The 26,152-nt window shown below is 35.5% G+C and overlaps 1 protein-coding gene across 11 annotated transcripts in view; it reads right to left on the reverse strand.

The window, feature by feature from the left end:
• The window catches only part of VPS13B (vacuolar protein sorting 13 homolog B), a 973,300-nt gene that overhangs the window by 925,001 nt on the left and 22,147 nt on the right, over positions 1–26,152 (reverse strand). The gene's annotated exons all lie outside the window — the stretch shown is intronic.

The following is a 26,152-nucleotide window of genomic DNA, read 5'->3' on the forward strand; positions in this document are numbered from 1 at the left end:
TGAACAGAACCAAGAGAAAAGAGAACAATATACATAGCAACAAAAAAATTATGTGATGACCAACTGTGATGAACTTGGCTCTTTTCAACAATGAGGTGATTCAAGGTAATTCCAATAGACTTGGGATGGAAAGTGCCATCCACATCCAGAAAGATAACTATGAAGATTGAATATGGATCAAAATATAGTATTTTCACCTTTTGTTGTTGTTGTTGTTTACTTGCTTATTTTTTTTTCTTTTTCTAGTTTCAGCATGGTGTATTATCTTCATAGTATGATGCATTCTTAAAAAAAAAAAAAACTCTCTAATCCAGCTTTTTAAATGACATCTATTACTGTATGAAATGATATAGTCTTTAATTAATAAAAAGTTACTACTATGGGTATAACTTATTGAAACTACTTTTGGTTTAACTAACATCCTTAAAAAGTAACTGCAATCATATACTTCTGCACAATGTTAATGTTAAAGGCACACTATTAATTTTTCAAACATGTGCCTGCCTCATAAGCCCAGAAGTAAAACATGTTCATTAAAAGAGATGTGAAAAGATTCCAAGTGAACTGCCAAAACCAGCATAATTATGAAAATATTTAACACTAGAACTAAATGAAATCACATACTGTATATAGATTTCAGTGATGTCATAATAAACATCCTAGCCAAAATGTATTAAAACTGCAATCCAATAAATCTGTCGTATACCATATAATAAACATCTTAAGGTAAAAGGAACATATTATTTTTATTTTATTTTTAAGGTCAGCAACTATAACTGTTAGGATAAATTTAAGTAAACTAAATATGGGTCTTCAAATGATTCGGAATGGTTTAAAAAAAAAAAAAAAAAGAACCCAAGTATTAACAGTAGCTAGCTTTTATAAATAACATGATTTCTTTGGAGCTTTTAAATGACACTAAACTTGCTTTATCTGTTTAAACAAAATCTGTCAAAGTAAATAAATAAACCCTGTAATTTATGTAATTCACAAATAATTATATTTGCTAAGAAATAAATGTTACCAATCAATTGTTTAAGTTTTTATTTTTGTAATAAACTCAAATGTTTATGTTGCTTGCAAAATTATCCTAACAAATAGGTAACTGGAATAGGCCCCAGTAGGGCCTTTGTTAAAGCCTTCTCACAGAGAGGGCCAACAGAGTACTGACTCAAAGGTCTTCTGGAGGGAAACAACAGAGTAACCAGAGTAGCAATCCTGTTAAGCACAAAACTAAAGCTATCAGTAAGCCAAAGAATATCAGGATTGAGAAAGAAATTATTTAGATCAAGTCTCAGGAGGTTACCATAATCAAAGATTTCTTTACAAGAACGAGCAAGGAAGGAGTAAGTCTTGTGAGAGTGGAAAAGGTGTAGCAGAATTAACAACAGAGCTGATCAGAAAGAAAATTATAGACCAATTTCCCTGATGAATATCAATGCAAAAATCTTAAATAAAATATTAGCAAAAAGATTACAGAAAATCATCCTCAGGATAATACACTATAACCAAGTAGGATTTATGCCAAGAATGCAGGGCTGGTTCAAATATTAGGAAAACTACTAGCATAATTGACTATATCTATCAGTAACTAAATTAACAAAAAACATATGATCATCTCAATAGATTCAGAAAAAGCATCTGATAAAATCCAATATCCATTCATAATAAAAACACTTGAGAGTATATGAATAAATGGACTTATTTAGTCATTTAGTTACTTAGTCAGGAGTATATATTTAAAACTGTGAGTATTAAATTCCTTATTTAACCGTCAGTAAGCATCATATGTAATGGGGATAAACTGGAACCATTTCCAGTAAGATCAGGAGTGAAACAAGGTTGTCCACTATCACCATTATATCACCATTATCATTCAATATTATAATAGCCTCAGCAATAAGAGTTGAGGAAGGGGTTAAAGGAATTAGAGTAGGTAATGAGGAAATCAAATTATCACTCTTTGCAAATACTATAATGGTATACTTAGAGAACCTCAGAGATTTTACTAAAAATCTATTAGAAATAATTCAGAACTTTAGCAAAGTTGCAGGATACAAAATAAATCCACATAAATCCTCAGAATTTTTATACACCACCAACAAAATCCATCAGCAAGAGATACAATGACAGCGTTTTCCTCTGAGCCTTGTAGGATGCTAGTTAGTATTAAGAACTCACAGCTAACAAATTCCTTGATCCATCCATTTTTCAATTTCTTAATCCCAAATTGCATAATAAAATTCTAAGAGAGTCATATTTCACTTCAAATGAGATCAGAATAGATTCAATGACTGAAATTTGATTCTGTTTTCCCAAATGATAACATAATCTCAATTTATAATTTCAATTATTTAGTATTACGTGTTCCCAAGGGCTATTTATTCAAAGAACTTCTTATCATGGGTTCACTATTTCTAGCCAATCCACTGCCAAAATTTAAAAAGTGACAATAATCTACCCCAATTATCACACTTAAGAATACATCATAACTTACTTCAAATATGGGTTCTGCAATCTCAGAAAGAAGCTGATGCTTATCAGTTTTCTCCTAGTCTCATATAAATTCTTCAAACCTTCTAAACATGTTTAAACCTTTTCATTTTTGTAAAACTCCCCTGTGCTCTGAAAACCAAAATCTTTGATATTCTTTCCCCATTCCTTTCCTATTTCTCTTTCCAAATCTATAAAAAACTTTTATTCAGACTACACAACTTAACTTTGTTTACTCAAATATTCCTTGCTCGCTCAAATATCCCAGACTACATTCATTAGGCTGAATATTTCCTTCATAGTATTGGTACATATCATTGGTCTCTCCCTTCCTTATTCTCCTCCCAACTGTGATGTCCAACAATCTGCCCCACTCTTTCAAGGGCCCTACCTAAATCAAATCTCCTCCCCCAGGGTAGGAACTATCTTACCTGCAGAGTAATATCTTTCTAACCTGCTCTCCCACTGCAGTAATGCTTGCATTCTAAAAAGACTTTATTTAAATCAATTAAAATACTATTTTGCCCTTCAAATCAGTAATGAAATACACAAAAATGGAAGCTGATTTTCCAAAAGGTGATCTCTGCTACATATTATCCAGGAAAACTGCAAATTAATATCTATTTGTATTTGTTTTGCTAAGCATCACTCAATTACATTCTAATCCATTTCTTCAGTTTTCTAGCTACTTGTAGTTCCAATATCAAGTTTGATAGCTCTGCTTTTAGACAACCACCATCAACAGTGAAATCCCATTATCGCCATTTAAAAAAATGGCATTTAACTTTATCCAAAATGGAATAATGATTAATAAAATTCCTTATTTAAAAATTATTTAACAGTCTTAAAGATAATTTTTAATCCCAAATACATATTACAATCAATTTTCATTTGTTTAGGTTGCAATATTTCCAAAATGTCTGCTAAATATATTTCATAGCAAAAGAATGTTTTTCCTTAGGGACCATATGGCTATTTCTGAAAATATTGCCCTTTGCTCTCAAGAAACCATGAAAGAATGTCATTTCTTTAAAAAAATTTTCTTAGGAGAACAAATACATAGCAAAAACTGGATTTAATGTTCATTAAGTATTTTGCCACAAACCCATTTTATGTTTATAGAACACACTCCAATAATAGCTTCATCTCAAAAAATATTCCACATGTTCCCTACCAAGTTACTTTTAGGAAGATACGTCTAGCTCAAATATAATAATTTTAGAATAACAAAGTTTCATAAATATTCAAGTCATCCATTACATAAATACTACTCTTTCTTCTCCCATGAGTAAATAAAAGAGAAAAATAGCAGGACAAAAAGACTAAGATTCAGAAAAAGTGGCAATAATCATCTGAAAGTTTCAGGGTTTTCTTCCTTCATTTAAAGTGAAATACAAAACAAAAGAAAAAACAAATGCAGGCTCCAGAAATTTTGGTTACCATATACTGTATTATTGATACACGGTAAGAGAACCTATAATGCATTAGAATAATAAACTGACTAGTTTTTTTTTCCCCATTTTTCTCCACTTTTTTCACCTCCTACATTATTAGCAAAAGGCTGTAGCAATCAGCTGAAATGTTGGATACCAAAAGGAAAAATCCCTCTTAACACAATTAGACATTCAACTAAAATTATAAATCAAGAACATGCAAGAGAAAAGAAAGACAATGCAAGACAAGGAAAATATGTTTTCTTTAAGATAAATCTCTTCAACCCCAGCCTGCAAATCCTCCAATCTGATTACATACCTAAAACCATATTTGCACTCAACAAAAAGTCACTATTCAGTTCAATAAACATTCATTTGGTTCCTGTTATGTGCCAGTCACAGATTTGGTTCTAGAGAAGCAAAAAGAAAAATATAACAACCTCTGTCCTCAAGAAGTTTACATTCTAATGTGGGAAGGGGAAAAAGGCTTCAGTAATACTGCGCTATACTTTGAAAAAAGCTAGGAAGTTGATTAAGCAGAAGAGAGGAAGGAACATACATATGCAAAAGCACAAAGGAAAAAGAACCATCTACAGAAAACAGCTAGCAGTCCTAACTTGAAGAATGGAAGGTAGGAGCCATACCATAAAAAGTTTCAAATGCCAACCTGATGATTTTATATTTTATTCTAGAAACAATAAGGAAACGAAGATTTTTTACATCAAGAGTAACATAGCCATATATCTGTGTGGAGAAGAAAAAGGAGAAAGAAAAGATTAAAGACAGGGAGATTACTTACTTTAACAGAATCAGCAGAGTATAGGACCTACACCAGAGTTATTTATTGTTTGGTCACGTCCAACTTTCATGACCCCATAGACCAGACAGACAGACCACAACTCACTGTCCACAGAGTTTTCTTGGCAAAGATAAAAAAAAGTGGTTTGCCATTTCCTTCTCCAATGGATTAAGGCAAATGGAATTAATTGATTTGCTCAGGATGAGAGCTGAGAAGTTTCTAACATTAGATTTGAAGTCAGATTATCTTCTCTCCAGGCACAGAGTTCTATCCACTCAGTTGTCAAGCTGCCTCACATTAGAGTTAAGGTTGGGGGAATATAGAGAAAGGGATAGATGAATAAAATGTTATAGAGATATGACTGACATGACTTGGCAACTCAGGGGAATAGGAGGTCCAAGATTCTCAAACTGGATCATTGGAGAGAAACTTGGAAAAGAACTGTTTCAAGAAAAAAATGAGTTTTAAAACTATGTTAAATCTGAAATGCTTACAGGACATAAGGGGAAGACATTAAAATTGAAATAATACAGTACTAAAGCTATTTAGAGAGAAGTGGGTTCAATACATAAATGTGAGTCTTTTGTATAGCAATGACAAGAGAATGTTACTGAGAGATACACAATGAAAGACAATATATTTTTACCCTTATGGAGTTTATAATCCTGAAGGCAAATTTTTTTTAAAATGAAAAAAAGATACAAGACAATTAAAAACCCTAAGGAAATTGTAAAAGAGTATTAAGTACATAGTTTGGTGATAAGAAAGAAAGTAATGGGAAAATTGCTGAAAATCACTGATAATTTAGAGAAAAACAAAATGAAGTAACAGATTTTATTTCATACATAGAAGATTGGCAAAGATGGTTTAAAAAAATGAAAATGATAGTTTTGTCTACAGGAAACAATCACACAAATGCAAAGCTAGTGAAGCTATGGATTAATTCAGCAGTAGAAATCTGGAAATATTTTCCCTAAAATAATTAAACTATATATTCCCTTTAACTCAGTGATATCTATTTTTGTTATAACAAAGAACTAGAAACTAAAGGAAATAATTTAGGAAACAGTTGAACAAATTATAGTAAGATAATAGAATATTATAGTGCCATAAGAAGAGAAGTTTCCTTGAAATATGGAGAAACTTGTATGAATTAATGCAAGTGAACGGAATCAAAGGAAGAACTTATGTATACAATAACAACAATATTATAAAGAAACAACTTTGAAAGACTTAAGAATTACAATCAAAAGCAGCAGTGTCTCTACTAGGCCTATATTCCAAAAATTTCAAAAAAAAAAAAAAAAAAAAAAAAAAGGGAAAAGGACTCATATGTGCAAAAATGTTTGTAGCACTCTTTTTGTACTGGCAAGAAACTGGAAACTGAGTAGATGGCCATCAATTGGAGAATGGCTGAAAAAGTTATGGTATATGAATGTCATAGGATATTACTGTTCTATAAAACTATCAGCAGGATGATTTCAAAGAAGCCTAAAGAGACTTACATGAACTGATGCTAAGTGAAGAGAGTAGAACTAGGAAAACATTGTACACTGCAACAGCAAGATCTTACAAAGATCAATTCTGATGAACATGGCTCTTTTCAACTGTGAGGTGATTCAGGCTAGTTCCAATAGTCTTGTGATAAAGAAAGCCATCTAGATCCAGAGAGAGAACTGTGGGGACTAAGTATGGATCACAACATAGTATTTTCACTTTTTTTTTTGCTGTTATTTGCTTGCATTTTCTTTTTATCATTTTTTGTTTCCTTTTTGAGCTGATTTTTCTTGTGCAGCATAATTGTGGAAATATGTATAGAAAAATTGCGCATGTTTAACATAATTGGATTACTTGCTCTCTAGGGAAGGGAAGAGGAGAAAAAAGGGAGGGGGAAAAACTGGAACACAAGGTTTTGCAAGCTTGAATGTTGAAAATTATCTATATATATGTTTTGAAAATAAAAAGCTTTAATTAAAAAAAAACTCAAAACAAAAAGAAAAAGAATTTCAGTCAAAACAATGACAATTTCAGATGAATTATGAGGCATACTACTTACCTGATGAAAAAGAAGCAATGGAGTCAAGACCCAGAATAAGATATAAATATTTGGACATGGCCAATGTGAGAATTTGATATGACTGTGCCATTTTGTTGCAAGGGTTTAGGACTTTTTCCTCTTTCAATGGAAGAAGGTATAGAAGAGAAAGGGGAGTTAGCAAAAAGGTCTGCCAAAAGGAGGGAAAAAAGAAAAAAAGAGTCAATGAAAAATGCTTTTAAAATTCATTTCTTTCTTTTTGGGGGAGGGGAGGAGCCAAAGCAACTGGGGTTAAGTCATTTGTCCAGTGTCAACAGCTAGTAAATGTTAAGTGTCTGAGGCCAAATGTAGCGTGCTGTCATCTCCAGAAACTGCCGATCGCTCTCTGGGAAGAGATCTGCTGTGTCTACTCAAATCTCTCAGACAGATTCTTCTTCTTGTAGTGAACCACTGTCTCCAGGCAGTTGCTGTTAACTCTTGTCCAGAGAAGTGACTTCCCTTCCTGCAGAGAGCCCCATCAGGCCTGATGTAATGCAGAGACCTCTCCTATCTCTGGAGTGGTGTCCTCTTTTATCCTCCCAGAGAATGGGCGTGGGATAATGCAAGGGCTTCTGGGAAGAACCACTTCAGCCAATGAGCTTGCTCCTTCTATCAAGTCAACCTGAGTTCTCACCTTGTAATTGTCCAGACAACCTGAATTCTCACCTTGTCACTGTCCAGACAACCTGAGTTCTCACCTAGTAATCCTAACATCTCCCCCTTTCTTTTGATTTAGAACATAGGACAGTCATGACCTTGAAACATAAATCCATCAATATGGGAGGTATTACACATAATTACATAAATTACATAAGCACATAGTAACATAGTAACATAATACATGCTAGAAGTATATAACAAATAACATAATCAAATAATCATAAATTGAAAATTTATAAATGTCCATAAGTCCATTGTCCATTAGTCTCATCTTGTGTGAGGAAGTCCAATGATTCCTGCTGGTTTTAAAGTTCTTTAACAGTCTTTTTATTAGCCATGCTCTTTCGGTGTAAGATGTTTCTTAGATCTTCTCCTTTATTTTGAGGTCTTTCTCTGTTTCTGTCTCTCTCTGATGGACAAGGCGAATATGACTCGTTGGCACCCATCTGATTCCTTCTCCTGCTGAAGAAATACAAGCAAACCCTCTCCCCCAGGCAGTTAACCCATCTAATTACCTTCTATTTACCACTTTCTAAATCTCTTCTCATCATCTGGCAATTACATTGGAATTGTTTGCAATGGACACAGCCCTGTTGGTTTAAAAGGCCTGTATTCTCCCCAAGTGTAATCCATTTTTGCAATCTGATTGCCTTTTGGCTCACTTATCAGGTAATCCCTTTCTGCCATGTGATTGCTTTTCTGCTGGTTGATCAAATCAGAGTCCTGACCTTCTAAAGGCTCTTTGGGTATAATATCAGCTGCCATCATGCCCCAAGTCTTTTTTGCCTGGGGCCCTGGACCTGGGCCCCTCATCCCATTTCCCTGAATTATTCTACACTCTGATGCCCAATGGAGTCCTCTGTTGCATTTTGGACATGGGGTTTTAGGTCTTGCTCTTAGATGTCCAATTTTTCCACATTGAAAACATCGCCGAGTTTCTCTAGAAGTCCCTTGCCAGGAGGGACCCTGCCTTTCCACATTCATCATTGTCCGGGTGTAAAAAGCATTTGTTCCCACTGTAGCACAGAGTCTTATGATCTCCTCTAAAGGAACATCTTTGTCTAATCCCCATATAATTCTTTTGCAAATCTCATTGGCAATTTCCTTAGCCAGATGTCTGGTCATTATTTCTGTAGCTGCATTTTCTCCAATAGTTCTTTTGACAGCAGTTTGCAAACGTCCCACAAAATCTGCAAAAGGTTCGTTGGGACCTTGCTCTATTTTAGTGAAAGCCTCTCCCCGATCTTTCTGTCCAGGGAGGACACCCCAAGCTTTTATTGCAGCCTTAGCAATTTGTTCATATATTGTCATGGTATAATTAATCTGTTCATTTACTCTTCTTAGATCAGTTAACATCCTCCATTTTCCAGATTTCTTTTTCACCACAAATACTGGGGAATTCCAAGGACTTAGCGAAGGCCGCAAGTGTCCTTGGTCAAGTTGTTCTTGCACTATGTCTAATAAGGCCTGAATTTTATCACTTCTTAAGGGCCACTGTTCTACCCACACTGGTGAATCAGTCTTCCACTGAATAGGAACCAGTGAAAGTGCAGGTAGGCCTTCAACAACAGCCCTGCCTAAAAAGCCAAAGTGCTTATTTGTAATCCTATCTGCTATAAAATGTCTCTTTCCCACAGATTGATGGGGATTTTTTCAACCACAAAAGGAGTAAAAGCTCCTGTTTCTCCTTCAAATATCCATCTCAAAGGCCCAGCACTAACTTCTGCTGCTATTGATCCTCCCACCCCAGACATGTAGGTGTCTGCTTTAATCTTTGGTCAGTGACCAGGCCAATTGGCACCTCTAATAACTGTACGATCTGCACCCGTGTCTACCAATCTTCAAATGGTAATCCGTTTATATAAATAGTAAGCATAGGTCGGTCAGCTGTCACAGCTGCTGTCCAATATATTCCTGGATTTTGTTCATTGGAGTCAAAATCTAGGCGACTATCACTAGGTTGCTTATTAGGGGTCCGTAACAATAATCACACGTTGTCTGCCTGTGTTAGTGACTGGGATATTAGATACACGTTCTCCAGTTTCCCACATCAGTGTATCTAATATCCCAGTCACTAACACAACCTTGTCACTGTCCAGACAACCTGAGTTCTCACCTAGTAATCCTAACAAGTATTCTATCTACTGTGCCATCTAAGCTGACATGCTTTTAAAATCCAAAGAAGAAAACAAAAGGAAGGTGGAAAAGAAACAAAGAGAAGCAGACTGCTCTGAATATTACATGCTACATTTATTATATGCTTAAAAGGAAAAGCAAGTTATATATGATAGAAATTCACAGATTCATATATCCTTTTTTTCTGTTTTATTGTGTATTGGCAACTAGATGGGATCTGGGCCTAGAATCAGGAAAATGAGTTCAAATTCAACCTCAAAAATTTATTAGCGGTGTAACCCTTAGCAAATCATTTAACTTCTTTTTGCCTCAGTTTCTTCATCTGTAAAATGAGATAATATAACACTTGCCTCCCAGGGTTACTGTAAAAAACAATTGAGATTATCTCTAAAGTGCCTACACAGCAGCGCCTAGAACATAATATATACTACATATTAGCTAATTTTTTTTTAACTAATGAAAATAAATGGAAATCATTCTATTAGATAACTGTAAAATTCAGAATTAAAAAAATATCAAAAGTTGAAAAAATTGAATAAAATAAATCATGATCACCAGGGGCTAGAAGAAAAGGTGTTGACTTTTTTTTTCTCTTTTGTAATATTGTTAGTAGACTCAAAAATCTGGGAAATAATATAGACATAATTAACACAAATTTTTGGAAGACACTGCCCCAAGTCTCTCAACTTGAGCTGAGAAACCCCTGAGATTAATTAGGTAAGATACGACTGACAGGGATGATAGACCATATCAAAAAGATGAGATGGTGGTAAAATTACATATTAAGAAGGTAAATTCATTTCAAGAAATCAAGATACTATAAGGGTATAAATAAGCAAAGCTTGAAAATCAAAACCACAAGAATTAATGTTATGATCTCAATATTAGAGAGACGTGGAAACAAAGAAAAAAGCAGAACGCTTAATGATGGAGGATTTCAATCAAGAAAACACTGGAATGCTATAGCTTACCATACTTTTACTGATAATTTATTTTTCAAAAAGATAATAAAGCAATAAAGTTACTGCTATTACTGCTATTCTGGACTTGATTCTGAAACAAGAAAAGCATAGATAAGGACAAAGATCAAAAATCTGTGTGCATGTACATGGAGATACAGACATATATATAACTAATATTAATGAAATATGTTATGTCTGTTCCTATTACATATATATGTGTGTGTGTATATATACACACACACACACACACACATATACATATGTTTGCTTTACTTGAGTGAAAGTAGAAAAAGAATAACAAGATTACAAGATTACAAGATTTAGAGTTAGAAGTCTTTAGAAGTCACCAAGTCACAGATGAGGAAAATAAGATCTAGGTAAGTCAAGTGATTTACCAAGTCATTTAGCCAATAATGTTGAACATGAGGGGAGAAAGTGCCCATTCCATTTCAGAATTCATATCTGAGAACAAGATGTAATACATACATATAGTATGATACAAAGTACAGATGTCAGGAGAGCTGAATTTCCTTTATGATGCCCCCTTATCCCACAGAGATGAGTCAATAAATGAATGACAAAGCACTTAATAAGCACTTATTATGTTTCGGATACATAAATCTGTATCATATATCCCTTGTGTTCTGACATTTGTTGTCAATTCCTGTTAGGTTCTTACTAAGTGCTAATGAGATAATGAGGTATTAGGTTCTTATTAAGTGCTAAGTCAGTACTTGACAATTCTCTAGTTCTGGCCTTTACTGGGAGTTTTTACTTGTGAATTCCTGGAGAAGAGCAAGTTCATTGATTGAAGTAATTTTTCCCAAAAGCCCTTGCATTATCCCACGCCCATTCTCAGGGAGGATAAAAGAGGGAAGTCACTACTCTGGACGGGAGTTAATGGCAACTGTCTGGAGACAACTGCTCTCTACAGGAAGAAGAATCTGTCCGAGAGATTTGAGTTGACACAGCAGATCTCCTCCCAGAGAGCGATTGGCAGCTTCTGGAGACAACAGCATGTTACAAATTGGCATCCACAATGTGGGGCAAGGACTTTTGCTTATCCTGACAAGGACTTATTCTGAGCCCTTCAGAGGAGCTAGCCCAGACCTTCACATTTAAGGACTTATTCTGAGCCCTTCAGAGGAGCTAGCCCAGACCTTCACATTTAAGGACTTATTCTGAGCCCTTCAGAGGAGCTAGCCCAGACCTTCACATTTAAAGACTTATTCTGAGCCCTTCAGAGGAGCTAGCTGGGACCTTCACAATTTGGCACCTGAACAGGGACAGACACAATCCTGATTCCAGTGGAAAAGCCTTCGATCCAGATCTCAGTCTCTCTGACCCAGAACCATGAGTAACAAGGAAACTTTGTTAAAGATTAAGTGAGAGTTCTAATAGATAAATAAGGAACTTAACTTGTTAAGGGCTAAACCAGCAATCTCTTATAATGAAATGGGGCAAATGCCTTCTGTTCAAGGAAAATGTTTAGAGAGCATCATCAAGGTTATGAAAAGCCAAGGATTGATTATAATTTTGGAGGAGATTACTGAACTTTTAAAAACTGTGACTTGTTTTTCTCTGGAAGAAGAATTGGATCCAGATGAATGGGAATTAGTAGGAAAGCAATTAGGTGAACACTACAACTGCCTTTGTGACATTTTGCCCTTTGGTTCCAGACCAAATTCAATTTCCAAAGATATATTTCATACCTACAATTTAATCCAAATTGCTTTTAAAAATGTTATTCTAAAGGAAGAGATAAAGGAGCAAAATGGGGAAGTGTCAACTAAACTAGGTGAGAAGGATGAATCAGATAATAATGAAGTTAAGTACAATTCTGATCAACAGGAGCACCTCCCATCTCCTCCCTCAATTAACCCTTCAGGGGTGGAGCAAGAAGGAGGAGGGGAAAAGGCAGAAACACAAACAGAATCCCTGTGAAGCAGCCTAAGCCTATGACAAGATTAGAAAAAGCATTGGTTAAAGCTAAGAGAGAAGGACAGGATATAAATTATTTTATATATGCATATCCTATGACTGAAGATATTGACTCTGTAGGTTAAAAAAGGAGAAGATATGCACCTTTAGATTTGAATAAAATTAAAGACTTGAAAAAGGTTGTACCCTTTATGGGGCTACATCAGCTTATGTTAAAATGTTACTAGATAGTTTTGTCTTATGAAGTCCTAACCCCAAATGACTGGAAATCCATAGCAAGGACATGCCTGGAATCTGGACAAAATTTGTCATGGCTTGCAGAGTTTCATTAATTATGTAAAATCCAAGTCAGATGCAATTTGGAAATAGGAGTTAACACACAATTCACTTTTGAGCACTTAGCTGGTGAAGGTTGGTATGGAGAGAATTCAGAACAGATTAATTATACCATGACAATATATGAGCAAATTGCTAAGGCTGCAATAAAAGCTTGGGGTGTCCTCCCTGGACAGAAAGATTGGGGAGAGACTTTCACTAAAATAGAGCAAGGTCCCAACGAACCTTTTGCAGATTTTGTGGGACGTTTGCAAACTGCTGTCAAAAGAACTACTGGAAGCAGAAAATGCAGCTACAGAAATAATGACCAGACATCTGGCTAAGGAAAATGCCAATAGGATTTGCAAAAGAATTATATGGGGATTAGACAAAGATGTTCCTTTAGAGGAGATCATAAGATGCTGTTCTACAGTGGGAACAAATGCTTTTTACACCTGGACAATGATGAACGTGGGTCCCTCCTGGCAAGGGACTTCTAGAGAAATTCGTCGATGTTTCCAATGTGGAAAAATTGGACATCTAAGAGCTCAGTGTAAATATGGAGATAGAGTGAGAAGACAGGGTGAAAGAAGACCTAAAACCCCATGTCCAAAATGCAACAGAGGACTCCATTGGGCATCAGAGTGTAGAAAAATTCAGGGAAACAGGATGAAGGGCCCAAGTCCAGGGCCCCAGGCAAAAAAGACTTGAGGCATGAAGGCAGCTGAATACCCAACGAGTCTTTAGAAGGTCAGGACTCTGATTTGATCAACCAGCAGAAAAGCAATCACATGGCAGAAAGGGATTACCTGATAAGTGAGCCAAAAGGCAATCAGATTGCAAAAATGGATTACACTTGGGGAGAATACAGGCCTTTTAAACCAACAGGGCTGTGTCCAGTGCAAACAATTCCAATGTAATTGCCAGATGATGAGAAGAGATTTAGAAAGTGGTAAATAGAAGGAAATTAGATAGGTTAACTGCATGGGAGAGAGGGTTTGCTTGTATTTCTTCAGATGGAGAAGGAATCAGATGGGTGCCAACAAGTCGTATTCGCCTTGTCCATCAGAGAGAGACAGAAAAAGAGAAAGACCTCAAAACAAAGGAGAAAATCTAAGAAACATCTGACACTGAAAGAGCATGGCTAATAAGAAGACTGTTAAAGAACTTTAAAAATCAGCAGGACTCATTGGATTTCCTAACACAAGATGAGACTAATGGACAATGAACTTATGGACATTTATAAATTCTCAATTTATGATTATTTGATCATGTTATTTGTTACATACTTCTAGCATGTGTTATTTTACTATGTTACTATGTATTTATGTAATCTATGTAATTATGTATAATGTCTCCCATATTGATGGATTTATGTTTCAAAGTCATGACCACCCTATGTTCTAAATCAAAAGAAAGGGGGAGATATTAGGTTCTTACTAAGTGCTAATGAGATAATGAGATATTAGGTTCTTACTAAGTGCTAAGTCGGTACTTAACAATTTTCTAGTTCCGGCCTTTCCTGGGAGTTTGACTTATGAATTCCTGGGGAAGAGCTTGCATGCTTAGGAGGAGCAAGTTCATTGGTTGAAGTAATTTTTCCCAGAAGCCCTTGCATTATCCCACGCCCATTCTCTGGAGAAAAGAGGGAGTTTTGTCTGGATGAAACTTGAGGCTGCTCTCTGCAGGAAGGGAAGTCGGCTCTCTACAGGAAAAAGAATCTGTCCAAGAGATTTGAGTTGACACAGCAGATCTCCTCCCAGAGAGCGATTGGCAGCTTCTGGAGACAACAGCAGATTACAAATTCCACCTTCAGTGATACTGGCACTAGTAACACTAGCCCACAATCTGAGCTCTTATTCATTATCATGAAGTTGTACATGACAAGAACAATGGAGGTAAATGTTATCAGTAACTAATCAAAGTACTAGGCAAATGACTGGCAACCAGTGGGAATAAATAAGAGAAGACTAGTGCAAGGGCCAAAAGTATGAAGCGCTATTGAGAAGAGAGGTAAACTGAATAAGAAAACAGGCTATAACAAATTTCACCGAGTCAATCAGTGAGGTAAATAAACATACTACTGAATGACAAAAGCAAAACCTATATAATAATGACAACTTATTTTTTATTGCTTTTTCCTATTAAATCAAAAACTTTAAACTTTAATTCCTTCATAAGACAATATTAACCTACAAAAAGTTTTTATTGGGGGGAGCCAAGGGGAGAGGAAGAATGAGAAACAAATTCAAAAGAGTGCATGTAATAAATGGGAAAAGACCTGGATACCTTTCTGAAATGAAGGTTTGAAAAATAATTCTATGTTCTATTCTCTAAACAGAGGGATGTCCAGGGCAAAGGGCATATTGATGAGGTATGAGTACCAAGGCTGATGTGGTCCTGCAGGATAATTAAGTTACTGTGAACACAGAAATTCAAAGGTGTACAGCAGGAAATGAAAACAATGTGTCTCCAGACACTACAAACTATCTATAGAAGAAATTAAAACAAAATTTAACTTTTATAAGGTAACAAATAATAGATTTTTATAAAAATAAGGCACTAAGCTGCATTAATTTTTCATAGAGATCAGAAATTTCTATCAAGGGTATTGCAGCATTATTTGATTGCTCTGTCATATTTATGCTCTCACATAGGGTTAGTACTAATCTTAGTTTTCAAGACTACATCTAGAATAGTAAAATAAAAGGTCTTCACATTATTAACATATCCAAAACAGAACTCATTATTTTCCCCAAAACACTTCACTCTTTCATACTTTCTTATTTATATTGAGAATACCACTATTCTTCCAGCTTCTCGGGTTTATAACCACAACATTAACCTCAACTCCTCACTCCCCCTTACCCTCTATAGCTGACCAGCTGCCAAGTCCTGCCATTTCTACCTCACCAACATTTCTCACATCCATCTTCTTTTCATTATTCACAAACCCACCATTTTAGTTCAGGCCCTCATCATCACCTGCCTGGATTATTGATTGCAAAAGTTCCCTAATTGGTTTTCGCACCTCAAGTTTCCGCCACTCCAATCCATCCTCCAATCTATCCAATTTACTCCACTGTTGCCTGGGTTATTTTTCTTGAACATGAATCTGGCTAAGTCATTCCCCTACTCAACTCAAGGGTCTCTGGATTGCTTATCCAGAACAATTCAGCAATCGAGAGATTGCTTTTATGATAAAATATGTATTTGTTTGTGCAACTTTTAAAGACTTTGACAACAATTTAGCTCTAACCTAGCTTTCCAGAATTATTAATATATTACTTTCCTTCTCACTGTAGTACTACAAAAATGGAGTTTGAACTGGAATACATTTCCTCCTCTTTGCCTCACAAAATACAGCTCAAGCACCACTTCCTATATGATGACTTTCCTAATCAGTAAACTGCTAAATCTCTACTTTACTGGTTGTTGTCCTTTACTGTCAAAGAGGATCAACATCTAACATCTCTTCACTCCCAATAATTTGCTTTGGAGACTCCCAAACACTGAACTAATTGTTTATGCTTGGCTAATAGCTAATCATCTATGTGTGCATTCCAGGAAAACATGCTGCCAAAGCAGGTGGACTTATCCACAGAACCCAAAATTTCTCTATTAGCTGTAACTGAAAGCTTCATGCATAGATGTTGTGGTGGTAGCTGGTGAAGAACTGTCAACTCTAATGACTGTACAATCTGCACCTGTGTCTACCAACCCTTTAAAATGTATGCCATTTACATAGATAGTAAGCATAGGATGATCAGCTGTAACAGCTGCAGTCTAGAATATTTCTGGATTCTGTTGCAGGGAGTCAAAATCTGGAAAAATATCACCAAATTACCTATTAGGGATATATATATATATATATATATACATATATATATATATATATATATATATATCGTAAACCTGATGCTACTTCTTCTCCTGGTTGCTTAGTCACACATTGTCTACCCGTATTAGTGACTGGGATATTAGCTACACATTCCCCAATTTCCCAACTCAATGTATGGATAGATACTGTTTTGTAAGCACTCTCAGGAAGTGAAATGGTCAAGCCCACTGTGCCTGGAGGCAAGAGATCCATATGCCAGACAGGGACAGATTTCACCTCTCCAGGGAATATCTCAGTAGTGCTAGCTGCATACAACTCTATTCTCCCCAAGTGCAATCTCTTTCCCAAAAACCTCCTGCTTTGTTTTGTTTTATATCACAGGTGGTCATGCCTTCCCTGACTTCTCAGGAAGGGAGATGGGTACCAAAGGTAAATGGAGAGTCAAACCAGATATTGTTATCAAGTTTCCTCTGGACTGAAGGGTCATTCTTGAAACAGGTATACATAATTCCATCAACATGGGAGATATTACACAAGCACATATTAATATAACAAAGGCTAGTAGTGATGTACCAAACAACATGAATCAACATGAGGAATTATACATGTCCATGAGTCCTAGAAAGAGGGTATAAAAATAACAATTACATATACACCTCCTTCAGCAGCCAAGAGATAGTCCAAAACCAATCTACTGTCCATTACTTCACATGTCAGGGAATCCAATGATTCCTGAAGATTTTGAAATCTTGCAACAGTCTTATCATATCTCAGGGAATCCAATGATTCCTTCTGGTTTTAAAGTCCTGCAGCAGTCTTCGTCAACAATTTTTGATGTTCATGAGTCAATGGTCATAACTGCCATGCTCTTTCAGTGGTGGGTACAATCAGTGATAGAACCATCCAATGTTTCTTGGGTCTGTTCTGTCTCTCTCAAGGCACATACAGCTCGTTGGCCCCCATCTGATTCCTTCTCCATTGTAGAGATACAAGCAAACCCTCTCCCCCAAGCAGTTAACCTATCTGGTCTCTTCCATTCATCACTTTCTGGATCTCTCCACATCACCTGGCGATTATCTAAAGATAGTGAAGCTGCCCGCACTGGACACTGCCCTTCTGATGGGTTATTAAAACCTGTCTGTCAGAGGATAGTCTACCTCTCAGACCTGTGGAGGAGGAAGGAATTTATGACCAGAGGAGAACTAGAGATCATTATTGATCACAAAATAGAAGATTTTGATTACATCAAACTAAAAAGTTTCTGTACAAACAATACTAATGCAAACAAGATTAGAGGGGAAGTAACAAATTGGGAAAATATTTTTAAAGTTAAAGGTTCTGACAAAGGTCTCATTTCCAAAATATAGAGAACTGACCCTAATTTATAAGAAATCAAACCATTCTCCAATTGACAAATGGTCAAAGGATATGAACAGACGATGAAACTGATGATGAAACTGAAACTATATCCACTCATACGAAAGAGTGTTCCAAATCACTACTGATTAGAGAAATTCAAAGTAAGACAACTCTGAGATACCACTACACACCTGTCAGATTGGCTAAGATGACAGGAACAAATAATGATGCATGTTGGAGGGGATGAGGGAAAACTGGGACACTGATACATTGTTGGTGGAGTTGTGAAAGAATCCAGCCATTCTGGAGAGCAATTTGGAACTATGCCCAAAAAGTTATCAAACTGTGCATACCCTCTGATCCAGCAGTGCTGCTACTGGGCTTATATCCCAAAGAAATACTAAAGAGGGGAAAGGGACCTGTGTGTGCCAAAATGTTTGTGGCAGCTCTTTTTGTTGTAACTAGAAACTGGAAGTTGAATGGATGTCCATCAATTGGAGAATGGCTGGGTAAATTATGGTATATGAATGTTATGGAATATTATTGCTCTGTAAGAAATGACCAGCAGGAGGAATACAGAGAGGCTTGGAGAGACTTACATCAATATTCTTTCTTTTTTTTTTTTTTCCTTAGGCTGGGATTAAGTGACTTGCCCAAGGTCACACAGCTAGGAAGTGTTAAGTGTCTGAGACCAGATTTGAACTCGAGTCCTCCTGAATTCAAGGCTGGTGCTCTATCCACTGCACCACCTAGCTGCCCCCTTGGAGAGACTTACATCAACTGATGCTGAGTGAAATGAATAGAACCAGAAGGTTGCTGTACACCTCAATACTGTATGAAGATATATTCTGATGGAAGTGGATATCTTCAACATAAAAAAGATCCAACTCACTTCCAGTTGATCAATGATAGACAGAAACAGCTACACCCAGAGAAGGAACACTGGGAAATGAATGTAAATTGTTAGCACTACTGTCTATCTACCCAGGTTACTTATACCTTTGGAATCTAATAATTAATGTGCAACAAGAAAATGGTATTTACACACATATATTGTGTCTAGGTTTTATTGTAACACATGTAAAATGTATGGGATTGCCTGTCATCGGGGGGAGGGAGTGGAGGGAGGGGGGGATAATTTGGAAAAATGAATACAAGGGATAATATTATAAAAAAAAATTACTCATGCATATATACTGTGAAAAAAAAATTCTAAATAAAAAAAAAAAAGAAAAAGAAAAAAACCTGTCTGTCAGAGCCAGTGAATCTTTGTCAAAAAATCAAGAAGTTAATAGTATAAAGAAGTAAATTTAGAAGTTCTCTAGGGTTACCTGTAGCTCCTCCTTTCTTTTGTTTTTTAGAGGAGCATCTTGATGTCTCTTTCTCCTCTCTACTATTGCATATCTTTGAGGATTGAAAGATATGCCAGTGGTGTGTAAAATCTTGCACCGTGCACAAAAGTGTGCAAAATGTTTAGAAGTATATGCAGGTCCATTATCTGTTTTTATTGCCTGTGGCACACCCATAATTGCAAAGGTTTGTATAAAGAATTCAGTGTCCACTCGGGCTGTCTTTTTTGCTGGTAGTATTGCAAAAGTGAATCCTGAAAAGGTGTCCACCACAACATGGATAAAAGACAGGCGATCAAAAGATTTATAATGGGTCACATCCATTTGCCAAATTTCATTGGGTCTCAAACCATGAGGGTTTTTCCCTGGAGGGAATATAGGAGCGTGGAAAGGAAGGCAAGCTGGACAGGCTTTTACTATGCTCCTAGCTTCCTCTCTTGTTATTCCAAATTGTAAATGTAAAGCTTGAGCAGACTGATACTTAAAATAAGATTCTTGGATTTCTTGAAATAAAGGAGTATTGGCCAACATAGTTAGAAGGCTATCTGCCTTTGAATTTCCATCCACTGCATTGGCATAACCAATTCATGAATGAAGAAACTTCTTTTATTAATGCAGACTAGAACCTTCTCTGCAGCTTACAGTATTAGGAAGTTGCCTAGAGTACTCAGAGGTTAATCAACTTGCTTAGGGACACACAGACAGTATATTTTAAAGGTAGTCCTCCTAGTCTCAATGCTGGCTCTGTGTCCACCATGACACGTTTCCTGGGCGAATCATGTATAGCCACTCTCTTCATTGCTCCCCAATTGCAATCGCTTTCCCCCATCAGGTTACCTCTTGGCTGACTGATCATGTCGTAGTACTGAACATCTAAAGACTCTCTGGGTGTAACATCGGTTGCCATCATGCCTGGTGTTTTTTGCCTGGGACCCTGGAGCTGAGCCCCGCTTCCCATTTCCCTGAGTCAATCTACATTCTGATGCCCAATGGAAGCCTCTGTTGTATTTTGGACACAGGATTTTGGGTCTTGTTCTCCTACCCTGTCTTTTATGCCAACACTGAGCTTTCAGATACCCTACTTTATCCCATTGAAAGCATCAATGAGTCTCTCCAGAAGTCCTTTGCCAAAAGGAACCCTATCTTCCCATGTTCTTCATCATAGCCTAATTATAAAAGGTATTTGTGCCCACTGTGGCATAGCATCTTATCATCTTATCTAAAGGAGCATCCTTATGTAGTCCCCATATAATTCTTCTCCAAACCTCATTAGCATGTTCTCTAGCAAGTTGTCTTATAATTACTGTTGCTACATTTTTACCAGTGGTTTGTATGACAGCTGTCTGCAGACGTCCCACAAAATCAATTTTGGTTCATTTGGACCTTGTGCTATTTTCATGAAGGCTTCCCCTCTATCTTGTCTTCCTAGGAGGGTGTCCCATGCTTTTATAGCAAAAGAAGCAATTTGCTCATATGATCTGTGTTAAAGTCTCTGCATAAGGACCAAAACCTGCTAGTTGGTCAAAGGTGACTGGTATATTAACTTCAGGTTGCCTATTTCATTGAGTTGTATTCTACAGAGTTCACTATACTCAGAAAGCCACAACAAGTTTTGTCCAGGTTCTAAATATGTCCTTGCTATAGATTTCCAATCACTAGGGGTTAAAATTTCATAAGCCAAATTCTCTAATACCATCTTAATATAAGATGATGTAGATCCATAAAGAGTGCAAACCTTTTTCAGATCTTTGATAATTTCTTGATTAAAAGGAGTGTATCTTTTTCTTGACCAGAAGAGTCTTCAATCACAGGGTATGCTTCTATTTTTAAATTATCCTGTCCTTCATTTTTAGCTTTAATTAATGCCTTTTGTAATCATGTCATAGAGGATGGACAAAGCTGTTGCATGGGTGGTGCTGACTGAGAAGTATCACAACCCTTAATTTCATCAGCACTGTACTTAACTAGTTTATTGTCCAATTCTCCATGCTTTTCAGCTGCTTTGTCAATACCATCCCCCTCCTGCTCTTTCTCTTTTTTTCTTATTTTAAAACTTGTGGGTTTCTTTAAAGCCAAATGTTTTCTCAGGAATTGAATCAGGACCATTATCATTGTAATATTCAATTAGTTACTCTCCCACTAGTTTTCACTTATCTGGCTCTAGTTTTTCTTCCTTAGAGAACCAAGGAAATGTGCACTCTAATTTCTAAGAGTTCAATGATCTGCTCCCAAATTAATAACAAACTTTGTTTCTTTATTAACCTAACTATGCTTGATCAATTTTAAAACATTGTGGTTTTTCAAACAATTATTCTTTAATAAATGGCATACAGTTTACAAAATTATCTATCTTCTCAAACTGACCAAAAAAGAAATATTTTTTTTCTCCCCTACAGAATGACAGGAAAAGCAATTATTCAATTTGTATTACTTTTTTGTTACCCAGTGATTAGAGTAACTTAGACCTAATGACCATAAACCCTCAGTTTTGGCAGAAGTATAGTGTGAAAGAGAAGTTCATAATTTCTCTCATCCTTGGTCTAATTTTACAAGGGAAAAAAAAGGCAAAGATTTAATAAAAAAAAAAAAAAAAGAAAAGTGATTATCAGCAAGAAACAAGGAGGGAGTGGATTCCAGGTGCCCAAGGGAAAAGAAAAATATAAACATTTCTGGAAAGGGAGAAAAAAGGTTGCTGCTGCTTTATATTAAAATGTGGACTTGGAACATATGCAAAAGCAAAGGTTGTAAATTGGCCAACAGGAGGGGGAGAAAATACGATTTAAAAGTAACTTGGGAAAAAGATATGAGTGTGGGAAAAAGAAAAATTTGGAAACATCTTCTAATCTTCTTATATGATGCCAAAAGGAGAAGCCTGGGGAGTTTTCTGTGTGTAAGGAGAAAAGAATGCATCTCCTTTTAAACTGCAGTGAAGCAAAGAGCAATCCCAACAATACCATTGAAGCTACACTGAAATTTTAATAAAAGATCTGAATTCAAGATAATGAAAGAAGTTTAAATACACACTGTAAAACTATGAATAAGTATATCATTCACAACTTCTTAATTATGCAGGTTATAATATTTATTGATACAAATTGTGAATGGACCTTTTGATTCTCAAGAAAAAATTTAGGATAAATGTGTTGCTTAAATGAAAAAAAAAAAAATCTATCTGCCCCTCCAATTCATTTTATGATTGTTTATAAAATTGGAAAAGTTTGATTAGGTTAAATCTTGAAGAGTTTTGATCTCTACTTTCAAAAATACTGTAAGGAACACAGGAGAATTGGATCAGAAAAGGAAGAAACATAGATTCCAGTGTATTGACTAATTTAAAATACATACTTTCACTAACTTTTTATTTTAGTATTTGTTCAACTCACTGATAGGAATTACTTCAGGATTTTGACCAAATTCAAGTTATCACTATACTACCCAGCTATTATAGCTTCAGAGAAAAAACTTCTCAGATAATTTTCTAACAAAGCCTAATGTTTGAATTTATAACATAGAATAAACCTTAGGCAACAAATTATTTTTTGAATCATGAAATCATGTTTTAATTTAATTAAGTTTTCTAAAGATAAACAAATATATTTGCCCAGGGTAATAAAGCCAGTATGTGGCAGAAATTTCAATTGAGATACAACTAAGGTCTTCTCTGGATCCAAGGCCAGTTCTCCTATACCATACCATGCCTGTTATATTCATCTTATTCCATATCATAACCAAAAATGTTTATCCTAACAATACACACAGTAAAAACTGGATGTATGAAGAATTTCTACTTTTCAGATTATTATAAAAAATTATAAAAATTATATAAAAATATATATATAAATTATAAAAAGATGATGAATGGGACATCTCATAATAATGAAATACATCTATACTGAAAAGATACCACAAATGAACAAAAGCTGAGAAAAAACATTGACTGCTTTTGGGAAACTGCAATTTGTAATAACTACAATAATAATAATCACTATAGAGAAAGCAATAAGGCATCAAGATGAGTAAAAAGACTTCCAAAAAAGCAGTAAGGACATGCCTAAAATTATACAGCAAGAATTTTATATGAATAAAGTATTTATTAAAGCACTTATATTATGTGCAAAACTTTAGGAATACAAATAGAAAAATAAGATAGCCCTGGTTCTCAAGTAGTTCATTTCTATAGGAGGAAATAACATACATGAAAACTTCAGCTTGCAAGATCCCATAGATCATTAAGATGCAGTTAAAACAGAAGGTAATGTCTCTTCTTTAATGTCATTTCCATTGATAAAAATCACTTTCTGATGTTGAATTATATTTGCACAAAGTGCCAAGGTGGCAAGAACTTTTCTGATTTTTCAATAGCTATGGCTACATCCCCTATTATACATATACATACATACATATATACATATATATAAATGATATTTACCAGGATGTTGGTTAGCACTGGCCTGGAAACAATGCTACTTCTAAGACTCTTAGGTTCAGGGTCCTGGGTTTCTTCACCAGGGAATAAAAAAAGATTGTAGTAAAAGTAGTAATAGTGATTTTACTTGCCTGGCCCATGCTGCCTCCTTCTCCCTGAAGATGCTTTATCTAGCCTGAATATGGCAATTGACAATTGGTAAGGATGGGTACGAACCATTCTCTACAGGTGTTTCTTTCCCAGACTGGTTTTTAGAATATGTGAAGAAGTATGTAATACGAGTAAAAAGGTATTTCGGGACTTTTTTTATGTGCCAGAAGTTTTTATTTGCTCCTAGAATTAACAAAGAGTGACCAATTTTATTGAGTAGGTGAGTGGCATGATCATTTCAGAAAAATAATTTAGGGAAATCTGTTAAGAATGGTTTTAAAATAGGACAATATTTGAAAGACAGAGATCAATTAGGAGGCTATTACAGTAGACCAGATAAAAGGTGAGGGACTAAATTATGATGGTTCTGTAGGCAGACAGAAGAGGACAAATATCAAAGATTTATGGATGTTGAAATGAGATACAATAACTAACTGGATAGGTGAAGTGAGAAAGCTTAAGGAGTCAAAGATAAATCCAAAAGTTGCAAATCTGGATGGAAGGAAAGTTTGAGGAGTCAAAGATAAATCCCAAAGTTGCAAACCTGGATGGAAGAATGGTAATACCCTCAAGAGTAATAAGATAGTATGCAAGAGAGGTGAATTAATAATTTCAGTCTCAGATATGTTGAATTTTCACTGCCTAGAGAACATTAAATTCAAAATGTTTAAAAGGCAATTGGTTATGTGGAAGTAGACTTCAGAAAAGAAATTAGAATTGAATACAAAATTCTGCAGAGTCATCTTCAGGGAGATAATTCAATTCATGGGAGCTGATGAAGTCACCAAGTAAGAGAGTGTTGGAAAGAAAAAAAGATCCAGGACAGATCTTTCAGGTTCATTCATCAGTGAAAATGTATGATATAGATAATAATCCAACAAAATATCAGAAAAGCAGTCAGAAAAATAGAACAGTTTCAGTTGAGCGATGTCAGATGAACTAAGAGTTGAAAATCAAGTAAGAGTAAATAAGAGGCGAATATCAATAGGAGTGAATGTTTTCTAGGACTTTAAAAAATAAGTTTAGTTTTAGTTTTGCATAATTATAAAATGTTTTGATATAAATGTTTTGAAATAACTGAGATAGCATAAAAGTAAAAAACAACCAAAAAAGTGTTAAACAGATGAAACTGTTGGATCTACTTTTTTGGAAAAGGTGTCCTGCACCTTGTAATAATCATAGTTAAGAAAATCCTCTGACAGCCACTGGCTACCTCCTCCCTCCTACTCAACTTCAAGGAAGAGAAAGAGATAATCTAAAATTTAATTCTATATTAAATTAGGGACATTTGATTTAAACTATTGAATGACTAAAACTTATGGTAAACAGAAACAAAACTAGTCTTAAGCTAAGTGTTTTACATTAGTTTCCTTACCTCCTGCCTTTTATTTACTAAAATTATTCTCATCGTTTTTAAGGTCCAAATGCTTGTTAGGCTACAAGTGGTTCAGCAGATCTTTTTGTTTTTTCCAATTTTTCCTGTGCTGAAAAAGGTAAATTTGTTTTAGATTTTTACAACTCAAGAAAAATGAATGTAGGTTAAGTTAGGGAGGAAATGATGAGGGGTGTGAGATAGGAAGTGGAGTCCAACTTGAATTAAAAAGAATAAGAATATTTTAGTTCCAAAACAGAATCTATAAGGTTATGAATGAATAAAAATATTCCATCACAAAAAAGTGCCAGTAGAACTTTAATTATAGTGTTGATTGCTGTAGTGTATTGCCTATAATTTATATGTATAAATTCTGCAAAATGAAAATTAATGGCTTGGTACTCTGCAGCATTGAGAGCTAGCTGGCACAGTGGATAGAACACCAGACCTACAGTAAGGAAGACCTGAGATTAAAATACTGCTTCAGACAATTACACTAACTGGGAGATTCTGGACAAAGCACTTAATCCTATTTGCCTCAATTTCCTCATCTGTAAAATGAGCTGGAAAAGAAAATTGACAAGAAAAGCCCAAAAAGGATTATATAAATGAAAAACTTCCTCCATTACAACATAAATTTTTTTGGATATTTGTGTGTGACAGGCTTGACAGTGGCAGGGGATACTAAGTGAAGATGAACATTTGCAAAAGCATGGTTCAGAAGGGAAAAAATATTTGTGGCATGCCTTGACTCTGGAGATCTATAGCTATGGTAGGACTTAATCGCAAATGTTTAATACAGTGTCTTGCATATAGTAAGCAACTAATGAATGGTTGTTTCC

Source organism: Sminthopsis crassicaudata, chromosome 1, assembly GCF_048593235.1.
Source record: "Sminthopsis crassicaudata isolate SCR6 chromosome 1, ASM4859323v1, whole genome shotgun sequence".
Classification (NCBI taxonomy): Eukaryota; Metazoa; Chordata; class Mammalia; order Dasyuromorphia; family Dasyuridae; genus Sminthopsis; species Sminthopsis crassicaudata.